This window comes from Callorhinus ursinus, unplaced genomic scaffold (assembly GCF_003265705.2).
Source record: "Callorhinus ursinus isolate GAN/ISIS: 27379988/994484 unplaced genomic scaffold, GSC_fseal_2.0 scaffold17, whole genome shotgun sequence".
Lineage (NCBI taxonomy): Eukaryota > Metazoa > Chordata > Mammalia > Carnivora > Otariidae > Callorhinus > Callorhinus ursinus.
In genome coordinates, this window is record NW_027397079.1 from 21,172,873 (window position 1) to 21,195,928 (window position 23,056).

The following is a 23,056-nucleotide window of genomic DNA, read 5'->3' on the forward strand; positions in this document are numbered from 1 at the left end:
TATGAGGCTTTCCCTCCATTTTTCTGAAATATAAACATGTCTTTTGACCTCCCTCTATCAAAATATACAGTATCATATTTAAATATATTTTTTCCTCAAGGGCAAGTACCCTAAAAAGGCTTAAGGATGCCAAAAAAGACTAACAGGAAAAAAAGAAGTAGTTACCTTACATATATATTTGCCTAAATAATAACATCAGCAAATGGGTGACATTATCATTATGGTACTATGTTTTCCTTCAAAATCATGTCGTATCTAAGCCTGAAGTAGGTTCACAAAGGTCATTTCAGAACACATGTTTTAGCTTGAGGTTAAAATTTTAAGTGACTTTAAAGCCCGTAACAGAATGTATTTGCTTTTAAGATACTTAAAAACTTGTTTTATATAGCAGCTCTGTGGTCACAAATCAATACTGGAATATAAAATAAACATGCTACTCTATTTAAAAAGATCTGTTTCTTTGAAGACTTGGAAATTTGTAAATATGAAAATACTAACACTACTGCTCATGGGACTTCCCAATTATGCCCAATTACCTCAATTTAAAGTGTCAGTGAGCATGGTTCTCATTGCTGTAGCCTCAGCTCATCCCATGGTCCTCACATCCCAGGAGCTGTTACTCCTTGCTGCAATTCAGACACCTCACTGCCCATCAAAATACACCTTTTCTCCCCAAAGTCCAAACTGTGAACCCAATCTATATTTCTAGCCTAATCCTCTTTATGATTAAATCAATGAATACAAGTGAAGTGCTTAAACAGTGCCTAGCATATAGTATGTCCTCAGTAAACGTGAGCTATTACGTTTTTATGTTATACGTTATTAATATTCCTCTTCTTTCCTTCTTCCTTTCCCCTCCCTCTCCCCCCTCCCATCCCACCTTATTTCAGTCAAGGCGAATTATGTGCTATTTTGCCCATAGGTCCTAGAGTTTTCAGAGTCCTTTGCTTATGCTGTTTCCCTGCCAAGAATAAGATTGTCTTCTTAACCTCATCTCTGCTACTGGATATCCCTTCCAGATATCCTCTTTCTAGGTCTTTTTCAAATCCTACCTTCTTCATGAAACTTCCTCTTAATCCCCTCAAGTGGAAGTGATCTCTCTTTGAAAAGTCCCTAATATCCTGTTGACAGTTCTCTGGATATGGCATTCATCCCTGTGACCTAGACTAGAGCGCCATACGTATTTGGCTTATCACCCTTGTCCCTAGCACATACACATTAGATAAACCTGCTGGGCAGAAACTGTGTTCTATGTATCTTCATATGACCCCTTTGGAACATAGCACACATCCCCTGAATTGAAAAAGATACTGAAATATTTTTAATTGTTTAACAATTTTTTTTAATTTTAACAATTTCTGTGTTGAAGTGCTAACATTTTTTAATTGAAAGAATTAAAGATTTTACATATACTTATGTATTATTTATGATAGCCAAAAACACATTTTCCATCTATCTCTGAACTTGATAGGGCTCTGCTTTGAAACGTATGCCATAGTAAGAAATTGTCTACCTTTGGTGATTCTTCCCTAAAACACATTTGCTATTTGTTACACATAACCTGTTTTAAGATTTAAAATTCATTTGTCACTTATCAAAGTTTCAAAATGGCCTCAATTCTAAAATCAACACCAAATAGTATTCAAAACTAAATATAGCTTGAATATATGTTTCAGTATGGTAACCACTAATAATTCCTTCTTATAGAAAACTCTTGTTTTCCCCAATTCATTGTTGAGGAATAAGATGTTTCATTCTATGAAATGTGCTACTGGTAGACAGTCATGGTAGACTGGATCCATTACCAGGGTTCATAAAAGAAGAAGCGAGTACTCTTCTTGGGCCAGTCTGGAAGGCTTTATGGAGAAGACAAAGTAGAGAATATTTTAAACAATCGGAAAGAATCAGTTTGGCAAGCTGAATGTGAATATTTGTTTAAGGAACGTGGCCACTCTTACTCAGAAGATCTGGAGAAACTCTCATTCTCTCTATATGAGTGACCTTAAAGTGAATGAGGGGGACAAGATGCAGTAGCAGGGGAAAAAGAGAGAGTCTGAAGGGTTTGAGGCAAAGATGAGGGAACCACAAAGCAATCGGCAACAAGCACCTACGTATAAGGCAGGGTCGGAGGCAAAAGAAGAGCCCGGTAACTCCACATCCATAGTGGAGGCTGACCTGGGGGCACAGAGAAGGAACAGGATGCAGAGCAAGCAACTTGCAATTACTATGGAAAAAGAAAATGGCAGCAAGAATATTGACACTGCTCAAATCAATCATCAATTGATTTGAGAGAACTCAATCATCAATTTAAAATTTAAGAAGGGTCTTGGGGCACGTGGGTGGCTCAGTCAGTTAAGCGTCTGACTCTGATTTCAGCTCAGGTCATGATCTCAGGGTTATGAGACTGAACTCTACGGTGGGCTCTGTGCTGAGTGTGGAGCCTGCTTAAGGTTCTCTCTCTCCCTCTGCCCCTCCCCCCACCCCACTCTAGCACTCTCTCTTTCTCTCTAAAAAACAAAAACAACTACAAAAATAAAATTTAAGAAAGGTCCTCATAAGTTCCTGGAATGAGACACGTTCATAAAGTGTATACAAATAGATCACCTCTATGACTTTCACTTTTGCTGCTAGTACTGATGCTCACATTTATCAAAGGCATTCTAGGTTTCAGGAACTGGGCTAAGTGCATTACATATATTAGCCCAACCAAATTGCCCAAAACCCCTATGAGGTAGGTACTATCACTATCCTTACTTTATAGATGAGAAAACCAAAGCATAGAGAGGTAAATACTAGCCAGTACCTATCAAAGTCAGGACACAAAATCAAGTCTGCCTGACTCTCCATAACAAAATATAATAGGAACATTAGCTTTTTAGAAGCAATGTCATAAAGTCTCACAATTTAAAAACAACAACAAAAACGAACCACTACTTCTTTTTTTCCTCTTTTTTGCTCATGTTTCTCTTTCATTGCAGCCCCTGAAGTTTTTGGTTGGTTTGCACCATCTAAAGAGACAAGCACAAAGTTTACATTTCTGTCAGAACTGAGTTTCCCAGGATGAGGGCCGGGTTGAGGAAACAGTGGTCTGAGGAGCAAAGCGTTAACCAGCACATCCCAGAAAGTGAAGCAGAGGTGGTTCTCTGCCAATAAATAGTCCAGTTATGAAGTACACATTCTAAACTGAGCTGAAACACTATCCAGAGTGTGCCTTAAGGAAAGAAACTTGTCCCCACAGCCTGGGTAAAAGCCAATGTTAGCTAATGGTTACATCATCGAGCTCAATATAGCATGAACAGGAGGAACTCAGAATCAATGGAGTTGCAGGATACTCTTCCTTTTAGTTTTGGAGGTTCTGTGGCAAGCAAAAAGGAAGATAAAGGAATAAATATTTGAGACTATCCACTAGGAAGAAAAAAAATTCAAAAGGGGTTCCATTTTACCACAGGCTTTCAGATATGAAAATAAAAAGGAATAGTTGGGGTCATGCACGGCTCTCCTATTGGGTTCTGGGTGCCTGATGTATGTTCCTTTATTAATCCCTCACAACCACCTCAGGGCAAGCACTGTCTCATATTCAGATGGGACAACTGCTGCTCAGAGAAGTTCAGAGACTTGCCTAAGATCTCTCAGAGCTAGATTTGAATCTAAGTTTGTATAGCTCCAACATCCATGCCCTTTTCTCTAAGTCAAAGAAAAGTGCAGAATTCTAGCTGTTCCCAGGTTCTCGGGCAGTCCATCTGACACCCAACTGATGTTGAAGGTCGTCATTAAGATGTTATCAAAAATATACGTGGAACACTTGGGGATTTTAAAACCTTATCTCCAAAAGAGTTTCACCGAGTTTCTGCACTTTTCTTTGACTTAGAGGAAGGGGGATGGATGTTGGAGGACTGGAGGAGATTATGCTAAGTGAAATAAGTCAAGCAGAGAAAGTCAATTAATATATGGTTTCACTTATTTGTGGAACATAAGGAAGAGCATGAAGGACATTAGGAGAAGGAAGGGGAAAATGAAGGGGGGGGGTAATCGGAGGGGGAGATGAACCATGAGAGACGATGGACTCTGAGAAACAAACTGAGGGTTCTAGAGGGGAGGGGGTGGGGGGATGGGTTAGCCCGGTGATGGGTATTAAAGAGGGCACGTACTGCCTGGAGCACTGGGTGTTATATAAAAACAATGAATTGTGGAACACTACATCAAAAGCTAATGATGTATTGTATGGTGACTAACATAACAATAAAATAAAATTTAAAAAATTAAAAAGTTTCACTCTTCGAGCTCATGAACACTACCACCTTAAGACTGAAAGTGTAATAATTATTAAAATATCAGCAATGGAGGAAAAATTTTAAGAAACAGGAAGAATAAATAAACATCATAACTTATGTCTACATTAAAATTTTTAACATATATTAAAACTCATTTCTTCTTGCTACAAAAACCTCCAGTGATCTAATATAAGAAGGCTTCCTGCCATAAAAATCTGGGGACTTTTACTGCTTTCATTAAAGCATACAACATTTTCTGAAACACCATATTAATTTTATAATTTATCTAGTTCATTCTTCACCTGTGTCTTGGGTTCTCAAATAGCTAATATTCTCCATTCTCCCCATATTTCTAAATTCAAAACATTATTTCAAAACAAATGAAGTCTTTTGTTTCTACAAATCACATCTTTCATGTTTTCATTTTGTTTAGATTTTATTCCAAATGGCCTCTGATAATATCAAGCACCTTTCCCTTCTATTACCAAAAGCTTTTCTGTGGCATTTTGCGCCTGGGAATTAACTGATGTAATTCAGTAGGAGTCAACATTATTTTTTTAATCCACAGAAGAAATCTGTCTGAAGGGATGAAAAGGGGGAAATGAGCAGAGATGTTAGATACGTATTTGATACACCATTTGACGTTTTATACATAGAATTCCCACTTAACTCCTCAGTGGCACAGAGTGTCTGCTCTAACTCCCTGTTCCCCTGTTTCAGACTCCTCTTGGGTGCTGGTTATGGGGCCAGGGGCCTCAGCCTCAGTGTAAACCCTCACAACATAGAAACTTCACGAGGGCAGAGATTTCACTTGACTGCTTTGTTCACTGGTGTATTCCAAATACCTAGAGACTGCCTAGCAGATAATAGATACTTAAGTAATTCCTGAATGGATGACTGCCACCATCTTTTTCATAAATGTTGACCAAGTACATCCAGTAAAGAGTGACTAGGATATGGTGAGGGGTCCGGAAACCATGTCACTACTCGAGCAATGAAAGCAGCAGCAGGGGCTTGGGTACAAAAAGCAGGGATAGAGCTGGGGCCCACAGAGAACCCTGATCTAAGCCCAGCCTATAAGCCCAAGAGTTACCAGCCATGTGTCTGGGCAAGGCACTGGAGTCTCCATCTTTCCGTCTTTGAAAATGAAAAGCTACAAGGATTAAATACACCAAGAAAGGTATCTGGCAAAAAGCAAAGAACTTACGAAAAATAAATTCGTACTATTTCTACATTTCACTTCTTTTCACTCTTAGGGGAAGAAAAAGACTTAGAAACAATCACTTTCTTCAGATATGTGAATGGCAATGTGTAAGAAGACAATAACACTATCCATACTATACTAGGACACAAAACTCCAAGTAAAGGATATAATACAAAAAAGACTAAAACAGTGACCCAATAAAATGCAGACCTCCCTAATAGTGTTTCCACCCATAAGAAGCTGCCTACCAATAAAGGTGTCAGCTTTCTGTCATTATTTTAAACAGAGGACAGGTGATTCAGAATGATTCCGAAATTTGCAGAACCAGGTTTCATTAAAAGGGTATTTAGCTAAGGTATCTGCCAACTCAGATTCTCTGATTTAATTATATGATTTCTTTTTTATGGCTGAAAAACTACATTTTTCATGATTCTCTGCACATGTATAAACCAGCAGTCAGATTACAAGTAGACAATTTACACCAAAGTCCATATTGCCAAAAAATCTGCCATCCCAATCAACATCTTTGTCTTCACCCTCCTCAAAAACGTGGCAATCATGTAAGTGCACAGTGACTAGAAAACAAAAACAAAAAAACAAAACCGTTAAGGTATGTCCTCATAATAGTGATGACTTTGGAAAAGTGTCAAGGGGTATTACACCATTACATATCTGCTATTCGGATCAAATAAACATTGATTTGGTAAACCTTTCTCAAGTTTAAAGGTTCACCTGATGCAACAAGTCTATTTTCGGGCTAGCAACTGTGATTCCTCTTTCTTTCTCCGTTTCCCTGTAGAGAATATTTAATTCACAACAGCACATCCTGTCTTTAATAGCAACTCCACCATGTATCTGCAAAAACCGGTGTCCTACAAGACCAGGAAAGAAAAGCTCTATCATTTACCCTTTTGGCCCAGATAATGACAATGCTAAACACCGGGAACATAAAGATCACACACCAAAAGGAGATTTTATCATTCTCCTTTCAGCAAAATTTATCAGTCTCCACTGCCTTTATCCTCATTACTGTTATGCTTCCAAGACTTAAGGTAGTTGTGATTCATGAATTTGAAAAAGTAGCATCTGCTGGAAGATGAGGCTTTAACTGATCATCTTCACAAGACCGCACTTTTGGCTGAATGAGAGGATAATGAAGTTGGCCGAAGAGATGAACATAGAAGCAGGGAAAAGACATTCTCCCCAGGCAAGACTGAGTTTTGTTCCCACTCAGAATAGCTTTAAGAGGAGAGAGAAATCTGGAAAACGTAAAAGTTTAAGTTCTTCCAGAATTAGATGCAAAGAGTCAACTGCCATCAAGCTGCTGCTACATATTTCCCAGCTTCTTCCTTTCTATGTGCATTTTTAAGAGGGGAAAAGATATTTGGAACTGCTTTATTCACAGTGTGTTCGGGCATATTTAAAGAGAGCTAGAATAAAAATAAGGTTTTTTTTCCTGGGCTGCATTCTCATGCCACATTGACTCTTTTCATAATGTCAGGGACTCTGCTGGGTTCCTTATCAGCCACTCCTCCCAACTCCCAACCTATGTTTTAGTGTACATGGTATTTTTAAAAGATTGCTCTCTGGCTCACCACATACCTTACTATTTTGCACTAACCGGTTTCATTCATTTGCATTACATGCCTGGACCCAGGGAATTGGAACCAAATCAGTGGGAGCCTCTTTGATGTCAAGGAAGCTTCATGAATGTGCAGAGGGGCTTTTGCTCCCAAGCAATCCTCTCAGAGTGAAGCATGTACATCCTTGATATTTATATGCTACTTGTGGGTTGAGATAAGCTCAGGACTTTCTTTATTGACCGATGCTATTACATAGATGTATACAAAAAGCAACTGGTCCTGAGAACAAATGGAAACTTTTTAAATCTTAGAGAAATGTCCAGACAATATTTTAAACTTCTATTTGTGTGAATGAAGGTAAAACACCTGATTTTATTTTTGTTCAGTTAAGAGACAATTTATATCTCTCAAAGTACTTTAACACCTATTAGGATGGCCACTAAGAAAAACCAGAAAATAATAAGTGTTGGCCCAGATATGCAGAAATTGTAAACCTTGGGCACTATTGGTGGGAATGTAAAATAGTACAGCCAATATGGAAAACATATAGCGATTCTTCAAAAAAAAATTAAAAATAAAATAACCGTATGACCCAGCAATTCCATTTCTGAGTCTATACTCAAAAGAATTGAAAACAGGGACTGAAAAAGGTATTTGCACACCCATGTTCATTGCAACATTATTCACAAGAGCCAAAAGGTGGAAGCAATCTAAGTACCCTTTGACAAATAAATGAATAAACAAAAATGTGGTCTAAATATGCAACGGAATATTATTCAGCCTTAAAAACAGGATGTTCTAACACATATTACAACATGGCTGAACCTTGAGGACATTATGCTAAGTAAAATAAGCCAGTCACAAAAAAACAAATACTGTTTGATTCCACTTATATGAGGTATCTACAGTGGTCAAACCCACAGAATGATGATTATCTGGGATTGAGCAGAGAGGGAAAAATAAGTTGTTCAATGGGTATAGAGTTTAGTTTTTAAAAAAATGAAAAAGAGAGATTGGTTATACAACAATGTGAATTAACACTACTTAAATGTACACTTAAAAATGGTTAAGGCAGTCAATATTATGCTATGTGTATTTCAACATAATTAATGATGGACTCTGAAAAACAAACTGAGGGTTCTAGAGGGTAGGGGGGTGGGGGGATGGGTTAGCCTGGTGATGGGTATTAAAGAGGGCACATTCTGCATGGAGCACTGGGTGTTATGCACAAACAATGAATCATGGAACACTACATCAAAAACTAATGATGTAATGTATGGTGATTAACATAACAATAAAAAAACTAAAAAAAAATTTTTTTGAAGAAAAAAAGACTGAGTGTTGAGAAAAGCGGCGTCTAGGTGGCTCAGTCGGTTAAGCGTCTGCCTTCGGCTCGGGTCATGGTCCCAGGGTCCTGGGATGGAGCCCCGCATCGGGCTCCCCGCTCGGCAGGAAGCCTGCTTCTCCATCTTGCGCCTGCCACTTCCCCTGCTTGTGCTCTCTCTCTCAAATAAATAAAATCTTCAAAAAAAAAAAAAAAAGAGTGTTGAGAAAGGCTATATATAGCTTATTCCAGAACTTGGGGTCTATTTTTTTTTTTTTTTATTTGAGAGAGAGAAAGAGAGACAGAGAGGGAGAAGAGCGAATGCAAGTGGAGGGGGGGCAGAGAGGGAGGGAGAGCGAATCCCAAGCAGACTTCTTGCTGAGTGTGGAGCCCGATGCAGGCTGGTCTCACGACGCTGAGGATCATGACCTGAGCCAAAACCAAGAGTCAGGTGCTCAACCAACTGAGCCACCCTGGCACCTTGGGTTCTATTTTTTTTAATGGTAAGATATTGGAGTGTATGTCTATAGGGCTTAGAAAAAAAGCCATGTCATTTGTTACTCTGTTTTGGGTATAGACATACCAAAAAGTTTGACCTAGAGTGTAAGTTCTAAGAGCTCAAAGAACATGTCCCTTTTCAAATTTGTGTCTGTGTCTAAGTACATGGAAAAGTTCTGTACTTGGTGGGCATTTGTAACTACTGAGTGGCCATATGTTTTAAAGAGAAAAAAAAATGAAAGTATAAAGCTTAAAGTTTTCTTTGAGCCAAAGATTTCATTTGCTTAAGGAATGCCAAATAATGCTGCACAATTGTTGGTTCTTTATGTCCCAGTTTGTCAAGAGGTGGCCCTAGTCGGGGTTCCAACTCTCTAAATTCTAGTTTTCACAGTCTAAGTTGTAAACGGGAAATTTTTTCAATGACGGGTTGCGGTTTGGGCTTTGTAAAATCCCCAATTAGTACCCTGTAGCAGCAAGTTCATATAAAATGGTCGTTAGTCTTGAAAAAGCTGATCTAGAATATGTTCTGCCAGGAGATGTCTTTTAAATGTAATAATTTTTAAAACATATACTGATTAAGGCTTGAGAGACAGATATTACTTGAATACAAAGCTAATTCACTGAATTCTATCTCCTGAATAATTTGTACAATAACAAATGTAGTAACTGGTAATAACAGGATTTCCAAAAGCAGTAACTATGTTGCTCTAATTCAAGTCATAAACTAGCTCCATTTAAGTTATTTGGAAAAGCAATAACTAAAAGTGATGACTCACAGGCAGACTTCTTGAGAAAACAGATCAGCTTTTTTTTTTTTTTTTTTTTGAGAGTAACTACAAGGTGCTCTTCCACACAAAGTTAAAGGGATGCTATAAATGAAGATGCGGATTTCTCTTAAAAAGTTACAGAATTGCCCTCCCTATAGTCACTGTTCATTTTTATGTTCTGAAAAGGTTGCCCATTATCCTGAAGTTAGCATTTAGAGTCAGGCTTGAGGGAAAGTGAGTAGAGGAAGAGAATGAGGGAGAGGGAAGGCAGATGCTGACGATGGTTTCCCCACACACTAGCGTACTCCCCAAAGCCTCTGCCAAGTGCACGTGACAGTGTTCTTCAAGGTTGACCTCATCCAAAGGAGAAAATACAACCCATGTGCCAAGGACAGGAGACAGTTAAGGATGACTCCCAGAACATGGTCTACAGAGGAGCGCAGCCTTGACAGCGGAGGCTCTGGTGAGCACTAGGCTCAGGTTTAACTACATAGTTTGCCCATTCACTTCCAACTAGAAGAAGAATGATGGGGGGGAGGGGGGAGGAGGGGGGGAGGGGGGGGGGGGGAGGGGGAGGGGGCAGGAGGGGAAAGAAAAGAGGACAAGGAGACTAAGGAGTGGGGGAGAGGAGAAAACCTGGAGGCTGCTGTAAATGCTTCCTTGATTACAAGCTGAATTATCTTAAGCAGCTACAGCAGGCGGCCCCCGCCCCCCAGTACATCCCAGCTACATATCAGGGTCTCTAACCTCTGAGTGGCATCATATCTGATGTGGTTTGAAAAGACCTCAAGAAACTCTCGGTGGGAAAACCCAGGGGATAATAAATAGGAACGGTCTACTTGCTATTTTTCTACTAGAGCAGGAAAGGAGCTTAAGGGATCTTCTGATGCTCTAAGCTCCTCTTTTCCTAAGCACTGAAATAGAGTTGGAAAAAAATCAGCATTTCCTGGGAATTAAGAAAGAGAAAATAGATTTTTTTTCCTACAGCTATAGCTATTCTCAGCATTTTATTGTTTTTAAATATGAAAACATCATCATTTATGTTACCAGTTAGGAAATTTTGACTTCTCTGCAGATGTCTGCACACATACAATCTCCAGTTCACTCTTCCATGATACACGCACCTATGAGGAATAGTTAGGCATGATTCTGCTTGGAATGAAATGGATAGGTGTCTCCTGAGCCTAAAATCTCATGATTTATTAGAACTAGCAATGCTGTCTTTGATGCTTTCAAAGATGTGGAAAATTCAATTCAGGAAATAATTTCAGTCTAAGTTCTGTTAAAGTGAACACTGAAAAAAATTGCTTTCTTTGCCTTAAAACACTATTCTACATACATCATTTTGTTGGGGGCAAAAAAGAATAAAGAAGGACTCTTGCATTCTTTTTTCACCTTTTATTTCACTCAATAGAAATTACACTTGGTTCAATAAGATGAGCACTTTTCTTCCACTTCTTGAAAACAGCCTGAATTCTGATTCACACATACGAAGTTAGAAGTGAAATCATATGGTTTAAGTTAACCGGTTCCCCTGGTCTAACAGGTAATGCATTAAAATTGTGTGTGATGAAGTCAAGTTTTCAAATGGGCTTTCAATTACCATTGGTACCAGTTGCAGCTGGTGTCTGTGCTCCCCACTCACCAAGTCACCCCCACGGCAGCCACACCATCCCGCCTGCCTCCCACCACCACCTCCACCTTTTTTTTTTTAAAGATTTTATTTATTTATTCATGAAAGAGAGAGAGAGAGAGGCAGAGGGAGAAGCAGGCTCCCAAGGAGCAGGGAGCCCGACGCGAGACTCGATCCCAGGACCCTGGGATCATGACCTGAGCTGAAGGCAGACGCTTAACCATCTGAGCCACCCAGGCGCCCCATCACCTCCACCTTTTGACGTCACACAAGAGTTAAGCAACAGCTATGAACAGGCTGGTCGATCAACAAAAAGTCAAACACTAGCAACTGTACTAAATAATTTCAAAATTGGGGGATCAGAGAAACAATGGGGTCCTCGAGGCTTTACTGTTTCAAATCTTTACAAAAACTAAGTTACTATTATTCCAATGTACTTCAATGAGATCAAAGTCCCTGCAGTTTTCAAAGTCACTGGAGCAATTTATCAGTTTTGGAAGTAGTGGGGGCCTGCAACATGCTTAGAGTTGGCATTGTAGTAAGAATAAAAAAATACTTTAAATATTGTGTAACTTTTAAAGTGACAATGCTAGGTTTGTCCTTCATATTTATTTTGAACTCCATAGCAAAAAAAGATCAGAGTAATGTAAATATGCTATTCATTATTCAGAAGGTTCACACAACCCATTTCAGTGAGATAAAATGCAATATCAACAGAAATTTTATGCAAAGTCTGCTCTTTGTTTGGTTCACTGAACTAAGTGCAAACCATCTGTTACCTATGATAATCAAAAAAGTAAAAAAAAATCAAACATTTTTTTTTTCAGATAGCACAACAGCACTCCAAACAGAACTTACTCGCTTAAAAGCACCACTTAGGAGGTTGAAATCCTAATGACTTTAGATAGCTTAGAACCCACATTTAAAGTCATTTTATTTTCAGGTTAAGATTATACTTTTCTTTTTTTGAAAAGCAAGCCATTTAAAAAAAATTGTTCACATTGTAAGAATGCCACTACATGAAAACATCTTATTCAAATGTTAATTTCCAAGAAATTTTAAAAACTAAAAGTTACAGTTAAAATTGTACTTTGATTCCTGTTTATAAAATTCCTACCACATAAGTGGTATACTACGATTATGATTTGCTTTCACAGAAGCAGAACAGTCTGATATAAATCAGTGCTTTTGCTACATCAAAATCTTGAAATCAAGTCTTGACTCTGGGCCTAGTTCTCCGACCTCAGATAAGTTACACCTGTTAAGATCTCAATTTCTTAACCTATAAAAAGAGAGGTCTAAAATATCCTTCTCAAGAGCTTACCTCTTTGTCTTCCAAACTTGTCTAGCACCGTGTCTGGCTGACATATGCATAGTGCCAGGAGCTCAGAAACCGTCTGTGGCCAGGGAGGCTGGAGACGAACACTTCCAAAGTTTCACAAATTGCCCACAGGACAGTTTTTCAATGTATTGCTGAGTTTAGGATTTGGAATACAAAACCAGCTATCACAACAGTGCCTCACCATTTTTCCAGCGGCAGAACCAAATTTCTGGGATACTGAGCCTTATGCATGTCTTACCATCTAGCGAAAAAGTGATTTTTGTTTTAAAGGTGAAATTGTTTCTCAGAAGTTTAAAACAGGCACCTGCCCAAGATATGTTTTCAAAGCTCTAGTACTACAAATTTTATCAACACCCACTGCTGCTTCTCAATGGCATGCAAATGTGCTTTGTGCTCTTTTCTTGATGAATACTGCATACACAAATCCTACTCCACCTACACAACCACGATGGCACCAACATAATGCATTTAAAGAGGGCTCTTTGCAACAAAACATTACAAATTGTAACCACTCATCAAGCAAGTTTTGCAAAAGACAAGAATTTCAGCAGAGAAATCCACTTTAAAATTCTGTTCTTCGTTAGTCACTCTTTAGGTCTGCATGACCTCTTTAGTTCCATTTAACTGTACCTTTATTAACTTCCAGAGCTTTCTATAAGATCCATATCAGACTGACACTGAGCCATAAGGTTGGATTTCAAATGTCTCTCTAAAGATGCTCCAATTTTAGATAAGAGGGCACTGACTATTGCTATCCATTATTTTTTCCCTTCCCTTTTATGTATATATTTACAAATATTCAATTAAAGTGATCTCAGCTAAGTTTAGAATTGAATCTATTTCCTGGCCCATAGGCGGACATAGAAATCTGTGGCTCTGAGAATTTGGAGGAAAGAAAGATGGTGATGCTGGAGATAACTGATGTCCAAAGTGTTCCTTTGATGCCAGGCAACTGCTTCCAACATGGCACAAATGAGAATGGTCATCATTGTGCTCCGGTCATAGCTTTTAAGTGGAGCTCCCCACGGCAACACTTACCTCTGAGTCTTTTCTCAGCTCCCCCATGGATGCCATGAGCAGCCTTCTTTCAGTAAGAAGAAAGGATGTATGACCCAAGAAGGTCCCATTCTGCCCCAAAATATCCTCTCCTAAGATACTTTTCCCAGGAGCTGAAATGGCTTCTGGATCACAGGGTTCTCATTCCGTGGGTTCCTAAAACCCTAGGTATGAATTCAGGGCAGCTTGAACTGCCAGACACATTATAGAAAATTACAGGGGCATTTGTATTGTTCACGTATATGTGTGGTTCTTCTTCCTTCCATGAAAACAAAACATAATCAGAAAGGACAGAAGAAGGAGGGGCTCCTTCTCTATCAAATAACTTTAAGTACCATTCGTTCAAATACAGTTGATCCAAATTGTACTAAACTTGTCATGAAACCTTTCACTAAAAAGACAGTAAGTCAATGCAATCTTTCCTTTTCAACCTGAATCTCTTTACTTCTCCCTTTTGATTCACTTGTCCAATCTTTTAAGATTTGGACAGTTAAATTTCAGACACTGCTCAAACAGCATGGACCTCAGGTTGTAAATGTTAAGATGATTCTACTATGATTACATTAATACATTAAATGATTCTGCTACCTTCCCTTCCAAAAATGTTCATGTAAATTTATAATATAGATTGAGCAGCCAAAGAGGAGAGGCTTTGGTAGGGAAGTAACTCTTGAATACCATCAAGTTCCATAGTGATTAAACTGTTATCCATTGGAGCATCTCATTCACATGGCATATCCTCACATGCCACAGAGTAGGTGCTCAATCTTCACTCTAAGCTAAAACTCACTAAAAAACTCAGCAGTGCTGTTTGTTTTTGGTGATGAACAAAGTGAACTCTCAGTAGGTTTTGGACTTGGATGACGTTTCTTATTCTTCTGTCAACTCCTTCAGATAAGTCTAGGTCAAGGCAACATGTCAAACCTGAGGAGTGAAATAGCAATCCCACTTTGCTTGCTAGACACAACCAATTAGACTTCATTTTCTTGTATACACTGCCCTGGAAAAAAAAAAAAGAGTTAGATTCCTAACGTGGCCAAGACACTCCAGAGTGTTAATGAGCCCTCAGGATGGAGTGTCAAGAGCTTACCTCTAGATCTTTCTAAGTCTCACAGAAATGTCTCCTAAACAATTGCTCAAATAACAACAGAATTAAAGAAACCCCTTAAAACTTGCTGTTGGATTCAAACACAAATGTAAGATTGTGTTGTTTAATATGGTCATCAAAAGCAGATAAAAAGTCGACACAGACGAGCCTGAATTTATTGGATATAGGATTTCCCCAGAGGAAGCCACACTAAGTTGATACAAACTATCAGTAAGTTTTCATTTAGATTTTTATGGAGTTGCAAACATCTTTGTAGACTATGAGCCCCATGCAAAAATAGTAAGTATCCTCTGCTTCAAGAGACCAGGAACATTACAGAAGTGAACATAAAGTCAATTTCAAGAGGAAAAAAAAAGTCACTCTCTAAAGAAAGCTGCCTTTCTGAATGAAAGGGGAAAATTTCATTTAATACAAATGTTCTCTACTTGAAGGAAAAACACAAGACATTTGTAAAGACTTTTATTTGCTAATTTATTTAGGAGAATAATTTAAAGTTTTTTATTCATATAGTATTTTAAAATAATAATACAGTGAATATCCACTCACCATCCAACCCAAGAACATAGAAATAATATTTATTGGTCATACATGAACCAATCAGTAATGGCATGAGAGCAGTATGCTACAAATGAATAATTAGGATTAATGGAAGTCTGAACACCTAAGATCCAGTAAACAAAAACCTGTGAAGTGATTTTTACTCAGTAGAAATGGAAAGATCTGTCTACTAAACTAAAGATGCAAATTAATTACCTGTCCTTCCCACTCCCACCCCCTCTCAGGAACAATCATCAGGTGTTTTTGTTCTTGTTTTTAACGGTATATTCACAAGAACCTTGAAACCTGGAAGGTGAAGGTGTGGCACTCAGCTCCGTGTCTTCATGGAGACCTTCTGTGCACCACCCAAGAACTATGTCTGACAGGAACTGAAATACAGTTTGGGTTCTATAATCTCTTTAAAACATTTTTTTTTCTTCTACTAGGTAAACGGTAGGACACTAAACTAAATGTGCTTTCTTCTAACAAAACAGCTCTTTCCTTTCTAATGTGGGGTAGACAAGTATCTCTTTAGCTACCAGCAATTTTTGTCCATCCTTTGTCCATTCCAAGCTGAAAGCAAAGATTGTGACTGTCACTCAAGTGGAGATAGGGACTGCTTTCCTGGTCCTGAGCGAGAACTGATAATGGGAGGATGGATGAAGACCTCCTGCAATCTTTCCATTCTTGACAAAGTTCTTTATGGGTTTTAAACTCATTAAATTTGCATAAATGTGCCATGCTTGCCTAATGTAAGAATGCAACTGTTAGAGCGAGAAATTAAAATAATCTCAGCTTCTTAATTTGACTGCACTTTTGGAATGGCTTTATTCTTCAAGATTTCCGTCTAAAATATAATCTCCTAATGTGTTTTAACTTTTCTTCTAAGACCTTTCAGAGTAGTTTGAATTTATAGTTAAATATAGTTTTCTAGAGGTCCAGGGTAATAAATGGTAAACAATTTTGCCAAACTAATAATAAGTATTATTGCCCTCCCAAATGCATATTTTGGTGAATAACTGCTCAGCCAAACTCAAGTCCAAGTGACTCAAGTTTTACCAAAACTAGAGAGAAGGAAGATTGGCTTTAACAGCAATAACAGTAACCATAATGATGATAATACCTACACTGAATGGGCATTTAGTCTATGTCAGAAACACAACACAAACTTTTTTTAAAAAGTAAAGTTAGGAATAGATTGTTATCTCTTGTCCTGATACCGTCAGCTCTTTGTGTCACTCAAATGGCAGCTTTATCATTCTCTTTCCATTGTAGGATTAGTTGTTAACTCCTTCACTGAGTTGTCAATGCCCAGAGAATAGGAACCAAGTTATTTATTCTTTGCTTCTCTACGGACTCCAGATCTGGGCAGTAAATATATACAACACATACTCATCCAAAATGGATTAACTAACCACTGTTCATGGAAGACTCCAAATAGAGTATCTCATAAGATATTCTTAGAATCAAAATTACAAAATTGTATTTCCTATTCCAAGGCAGTCCTAACGTATCAAAACAGTATTCAGTAACTTGGATGCACACACAACTGCTGAATACTATAAATTCTGCATTGAGTAGTGGTAAATTTTGCATATTAGTTTCACAAAAATGAAATCCAGTTGTTTCCACCAAATGCATACCTTCTTTTGGAAACCAGACAGCAGTAATGGGGAGAAGGAAGGATTATGACCCACACGCTTTGGGAAAATAAACTCTGCATATGGTACAGAGAAGCCTTCCCACTCCACCACTCAGATATATTTCAAGTTCTAGAGACTGTAGTGTGATTTTTGAAAGTAGAAATTGACTTGCATTCTGAAAATCTGCCTTCAGCTCATACTGAGTGTAAAAAAATAAGGCTGAACATGCAAAGAGACCCCATTATTTTCCTCAAGTTTCAATATACAGTTGCATAATTCCACTATATCACTTAACTCCACTCTCTCTTATTCCAATAGTGACTATCATCATTATCAATGTTTACCAAAGTGACAGCTAGATACCCAGAGCCAAGGCAAGAAAAGACCCTAACCAACCAATCTTTATCTCTAATGATCAAAGTACCAACTCCTGTAACATTTTTTGGTCTACACAGAAGTAAAATGAATAAAAAATAAGTTTTAAGGTGTACTTTCTTGATTTTTTTGAAGAGACAATCATTCATTTTTAAGTAGAACAGATCCACTTATCTTAAAATCTGAACTAAAAAAAAAAAGTAAGGGAGGGGAAAAAGTAGAATAAAATGAGAGCCTCTTAATTACAGTATCATTCAGCATCCCCTGTGACATGAAGCTCCATCCACCATGATCACTAGGCTCACTAGGAAGGAGGCTTTGATGGCATAAACAGGATTGTATTACATATAATTGTATAAAGACCTAGGGAGGCTTCCTGAAGCCAGACTGGGTTAAGGACAGAAAAGAATTTTCCCCAGAACTGTGGGAAAAAATAGCAAGAATCAACAAGGGACATAAAAATTCTTTGCTGTGTATTGTTCAAAAATATTCCAAAAATGAATACAACATAGGGCTTTTTTTTTTTTTTTTAAACTCCTGAAAGAAAGGTTAAGGAATGTTCTTATATCATCTGCTTCACTGCCGAATCCCAGATTGGCTCACATTCTGAATAAAGGTACTAATATGAGGCACCAGAAATGAGTATGGATTTTGTTTTTTATTTATTTTTTTAAAGGGGGATGGAGAGAGGCATAAAATCAAATTTATAACATCTGCAGAATGAAATCATCACATAGGACACTGTAGCCTGATCATTCCATCTTGGATGTAAGAAAACCCAAGAGTCTCAACAACGTATGTCCATACACACCCAGAAAAATGGAACCACAGATTTCCCTGAACAGAGAACCAAAGTAAAAGTCTAAATAGGAACCAAGAGATGCAACCCACATATTTAAACCCAGCCTTTTAAATAAAAACCACTTTAACTCAAATCTTAAAGTCAATACTGATGGTACTTACCAATGAGAAGGTTAACTCAATAGCAATAGAGGCTATTCCCAGAAACATTTAAAGTTTAAGAGTCCATAAGCACAAGAAAAAGAGTAGTGCACTGCATGCTTCCACAGATCAATATATGTTTATTAAGTTGGACAAGAAAAATTAATGGATAAGTCATGCTCTGATTATCTTAATTGAGCTACTGAGAACCTGGTTGGCTACTTAGAGCCCGGGGGAAATGAACCCCCAACTGTTGGTTTGGTTTTGTCAATGGAAACTACAACATTTCCACAGACACAAACATCACTTCTAAAACAACAGCCAAAAAGGCAAATAAAAGAATATATAAGAAGAATCAGGACAAATTTATTACTAGTAAATACGTTTTACCAGTAAAACGAAAATGCCAAGCATAAGTGCTTTTGATGATGGAATAGTAAGCAGCATCATCTCCATATATGAGAAAGTGTGTTCCTTACTTGCTTTCTGGTGTAGATGGTACTCAAGTCATCTGTTTACAGGTACTGTTTTTATATAAAATTACAACAACAACAAAAAACTACTCATAAATCCATAGTGAAGGGTTTCCCAAATGTAAAACTCATTGAAGAATCCTTCCGGAATCAGAGCTACACATTACTTTTGGTTGTCCGGTGCCTGGTACAAAGTAGGGACACAGTAATTTTCAATGAAGGAATATATATTCAAAGACATACATTAACACCCTTTCTCAAATTATTGAAATCAGTTGGCATTCACTCAACAATAAGACATACTGAGCATGTGTTATGTGCAGACATTGTGTTAGGCAATAGAATGAAAAGTTATTAAAACAGAAGACAATGAAAAGATTTCATTAGGTTTTTTTTTAATCAAGGCTTTATCAGTATGGTTTCTATACTCAGATCAAAGGTATAGAAATGAGTTGACCACACAGATTTTCCAAACCATTTAGATGAGTTTTATCACATAAGGGAAATCCTACAGTTAACTGAGTTTTTCAATATTCAGTTGGATGACAAAACATTCAAATGAGGCACACAGTACTAAATATGTGAATATTTAGAAATATATCCAAATGAAAATTTCACTTTTGTCCTGACATCCAGTAAGTGGTCTACAAGAAGCCAGTCCTTAAAAATCAACGTATTCATATTATGTTTGGGGAAATAATAAATAGCAACATAAGCTGTTTTCAATATTCTGGTCTAAAAGTCGGTCACCGAAGGGCATCAAAATAAAACCAGCAGATGGCCCTGAACACTTAAAAAAAAAAAGTACTTATATAGGTATACAGCTAGGGATAAATGGAGTAGTAAGCAAATAAAACAGAAGACAGAAACTAGGCTAAACAGAGAAGTCACCAAAGGAAAACTATGAGAGAAAGCCCTTTTGAAAAAGTGGGCTGAAAAGAGCAGCAACAGCCACAGATGAGGACTCAGGTCTGGCCAGAAGAGCCGAGAGAAGCGATGAGAACTTCAGCAAGGAGACATGGGAAGACAACAAAAGGTGGGCCATGCAGAATGGAGACCAGGCACTCCCACTCTGCAAAGATGAGCAGGTATGTAGCGGAAAGCAAGACCCTGAAAATTCTTTAGGCACATATATTCAAAAAGAAATATATGAGAATATAAGATGAAAAACTCCAGGGTATTCTCAAGTCTTTTCAAACTCCAACAGCTACCTTCATCTCCCCTCCCAGCCTCTAATTCCCTTTAACAGACTCTAAGTCCAGTGATAATGATGAGAGACTTTGGAATCAAAAGGGTTTTGCCAATGACATGCTAAAGAGGCCAAGGATTCTGCAAACTGAATCCCAGGAGATACCAGGCAGAGTTTTACTCTGCCTCCAAGGCCAAGGCACACCACACCCTTAAAGATTAAAATGCCCTAAGGTAAACGACGTTTCCCAGTCAGTCACAATGTGGAAACCAAGTGAGGGCAAGGGAGAAAACTGAAAAAAATCCTAATAAATACTGTGGCCTCCCAGCGTTAACCCAGAGTAGCCAACTAGGAACTTTTTAGTAAAGGAAAAAAACTGAAAATGCATATATTCTTCTGCACCAAAACATTTCATATCAAGCTTTAGTGCAACTAAAAGAAAAAAGGATTTAATTTACAAAGGGAAAAAGCAGCTATCAGAAAGTATACACTTTAAACTATTCTTAACCCGTACATCCCTTAGAAAAAGCGCACAAACACAACCGCTTGCAATTTCCTGGGGAGATGATTATTATAAATGCTTACGGGGAAAAGAGGTGACTGAAGTTTTAAGGACTGGCTGGGGCAAGAGTGCAACAGTATCAAGTCGGAGGCCACAAACACACTAACTCGACATGCTACCCCCCGCCAGCATTCAGAGAGCTCTATCTGAATAAAATCTGACGATATTCCCTCATTAAAAGGATGAATGTTTCTGCACATGGGCGACTAGATAAACCTTATTACCAGTACTAACAGTCAACTAACCGCTTTTGGAGGCAGTTCTGCATAAATGCATGAAAGTCCGAACGGGCTGAACCTTTTTACTCCTTAAATCTAGACACTGTTTCGTAGGACGCGTGAGCGTATTTTTAAGTATCCTTAAGATACCATCTCCGAAGACGTTACTCCCTGGACTGGGTATACGCGTAAATGCATGTCAGAAAGTTCTCCGGAGGAACGGATATTCTGAGGCCATGGGCTTGGTGACTGCCTAAACACCAGAATGGCATTTCGAGTTCGAAGCTGAAGATGGCATGAAATAGGCTTAAAAGAGTATAGCCCATCTCAAACGGGTTTCAAACTGCACCCATTTACTTTCAAGTTACCCCCAAACACACACCACGACATTTTACCTGTCCTATGTCCAGGACGCGAAAGGCTTCCAGAGCTCCAAGCGCTGTTCTATATTTAACCCAAGAATCTCTGGAAGGCGACTTCAGGAACCCCTCAGTGTGCAGAACGGGGGCGGGGGAGGGCTGGCTTGCGCTCCCGGAGATGGGTGCCCACGGCCCCCGGGGCCAAGAGGGCCTCAAGGGCTCCCGCGGAAGTGCCCGCCGTCTCCCAGCCGCCGCGACCCGCGCAGCTGCCGCGGACCCCGACGCCTTGGGGCACACGCGGCCGCACGGGGCTGGCCAGAGCGAGGCGCAGCCCTCGGGACAGGGGTCCGCGGCGGCAGCCCCCTCCCGCCGCCCCGGGGTGTCCGTGCCCGAGTCGCGGCCGCGCGGCCGAACGCGGCCCTCCGCGCCCCCACCCAGCCCTTTCCCCTCCGGCCCCGGCGCCCAGGCCGCCCCTCGCCGGCTGCCCCTCCGCGTGGCCGGACACTAGGCAACTTACTGGGGCAGTGCTAAGGCCGCGCCGAGGGGTCGGTGGTGGGCGAGCGGCTGGAGCGTGTCGGGGGCCCGCGTCTCCGGGAGGCTGCAGGAGCTGCCGCCGCCTCGCTGGTCCGCGCGGAGAGGAGCGCCCGGGCCGCTGCGCTGCAGAAGGCGGCCTGGGCACGTGGGCGCCCCTCTGTGTAGCCGCGCCGGGGGCGGGGCGCGGGGCAGGGCGGGGCCGCCTCCTCCCTCCCCCGCGCTGGCCGCCGCGCGTCGGGACAGTCCCGGCCGCGCGGGCCAACCCTTCGGGTAGGCGGCGTCCGGCCGCCGCGCCTCGGGGTCGGTCCGCGGCCTGGAGCTCGGGCGCTCGCGGGCGTGCGCTCCCCCGGGCCCGAGCCGGCGGGCGCTGGGCGCGAGGCCGGCTCCTGGGGCGTCGGGCCTGTGAAGCGTGGTTGCCCAGGAGGGAAAACTGAATTCCTGCTTTCCTTGGAGGACCCAGCCTCAGGGGCGTTGCCAGATTTCTAAGTGGAGTTCTTCCAAGTGGGGTTTTTGTCTCCCGTTTACTGTCTATTCTGAGAAGAATTTGTAAATAAGAATAATAACAACATGCCAATGATAATGATCAATAGAAGCTTTGTCAAATAGTACTACTTCACTAAAAACCATGAAAGTTTATAAAAATGTGCAGTTGCTATTCTGAAAATTCCAGTAATGTAAATAGGTTGTCATGACTGTTTGAAGGTGGGCAATAAGAAAATGACATTTGCTATTTCCAAAAAAAAAAAAAAAACCAGAGCAAAAGTTACACAATCAAGGTTTCTCATACTGCGCTATTGTTTGCTTTAGGAGTCTCTGATAAGATTGAAGTCACAATGTGAAACTCTGTTAATTTTAATCTGAAAGGAGGCAAAACATTGGCCTGCCTGAATTGAACAGTGAGTGTATATTATTATTTTTGTTTGATAGAAAGATCTACCTTATTTTGTTTAATATTATGCTAAATATCTTTTTATTCATCTACTAGTAATACTATTAACTTTGGCAAAGTGCCAGATTCATATTGCATTACACATACACTTTTAATATGGTGTTCTAAATCATTCTTAACTTCTTTAACAGAATCTGATTAAAGATTTGGGACTTCATTCCAAAATATGTTACATGCACAAAATCTCAATGACTATTTCCAGGGTTCAGCTATCTCCTTGAAGCCGTCAATGGACCTCATTGAAGAACTAGAAGTCTAAATAGCACCGGACTGCAAGGATGTTTATTATCTGTTCTAGTAAATGTCTTATGTAATAGAGTTTTTATCAATATAAACTTAGTTTTACAATATAAAATAGAGTCCTTGTGCAACGAATCATTAATGATATAGAGGGATATGACACATGTTGATTCTGACACCAAATTTACTCAGTCCCATAAGGGTTAGGAGGCATTACACCAACAGGTAAAGGAAACTCAAGACTTCAGA

At 39.6% G+C, this 23,056-nt stretch overlaps 1 protein-coding gene across 3 annotated transcripts in view; it reads right to left on the bottom strand.

The window, feature by feature from the left end:
- SLC7A2 (solute carrier family 7 member 2) overlaps positions 1 to 21,759 on the bottom strand; it is a 66,725-nt gene extending 44,966 nt beyond the window's left edge. For 2 of the 3 annotated variants that reach the window (XM_073902360.1, XM_025886298.2), the window contains exon 1: positions 21,602 to 21,759. The gene's annotated coding sequence lies outside the window, so the exon portion shown is untranslated. Of the gene's footprint in view, positions 1 to 12,604; positions 12,719 to 21,601 lie in introns of those variants that run through there. The other variant, XM_073902359.1, reaches the window with a different exon arrangement.
- Positions 21,760 to 23,056: the final 1,297 nt, after the last annotated feature.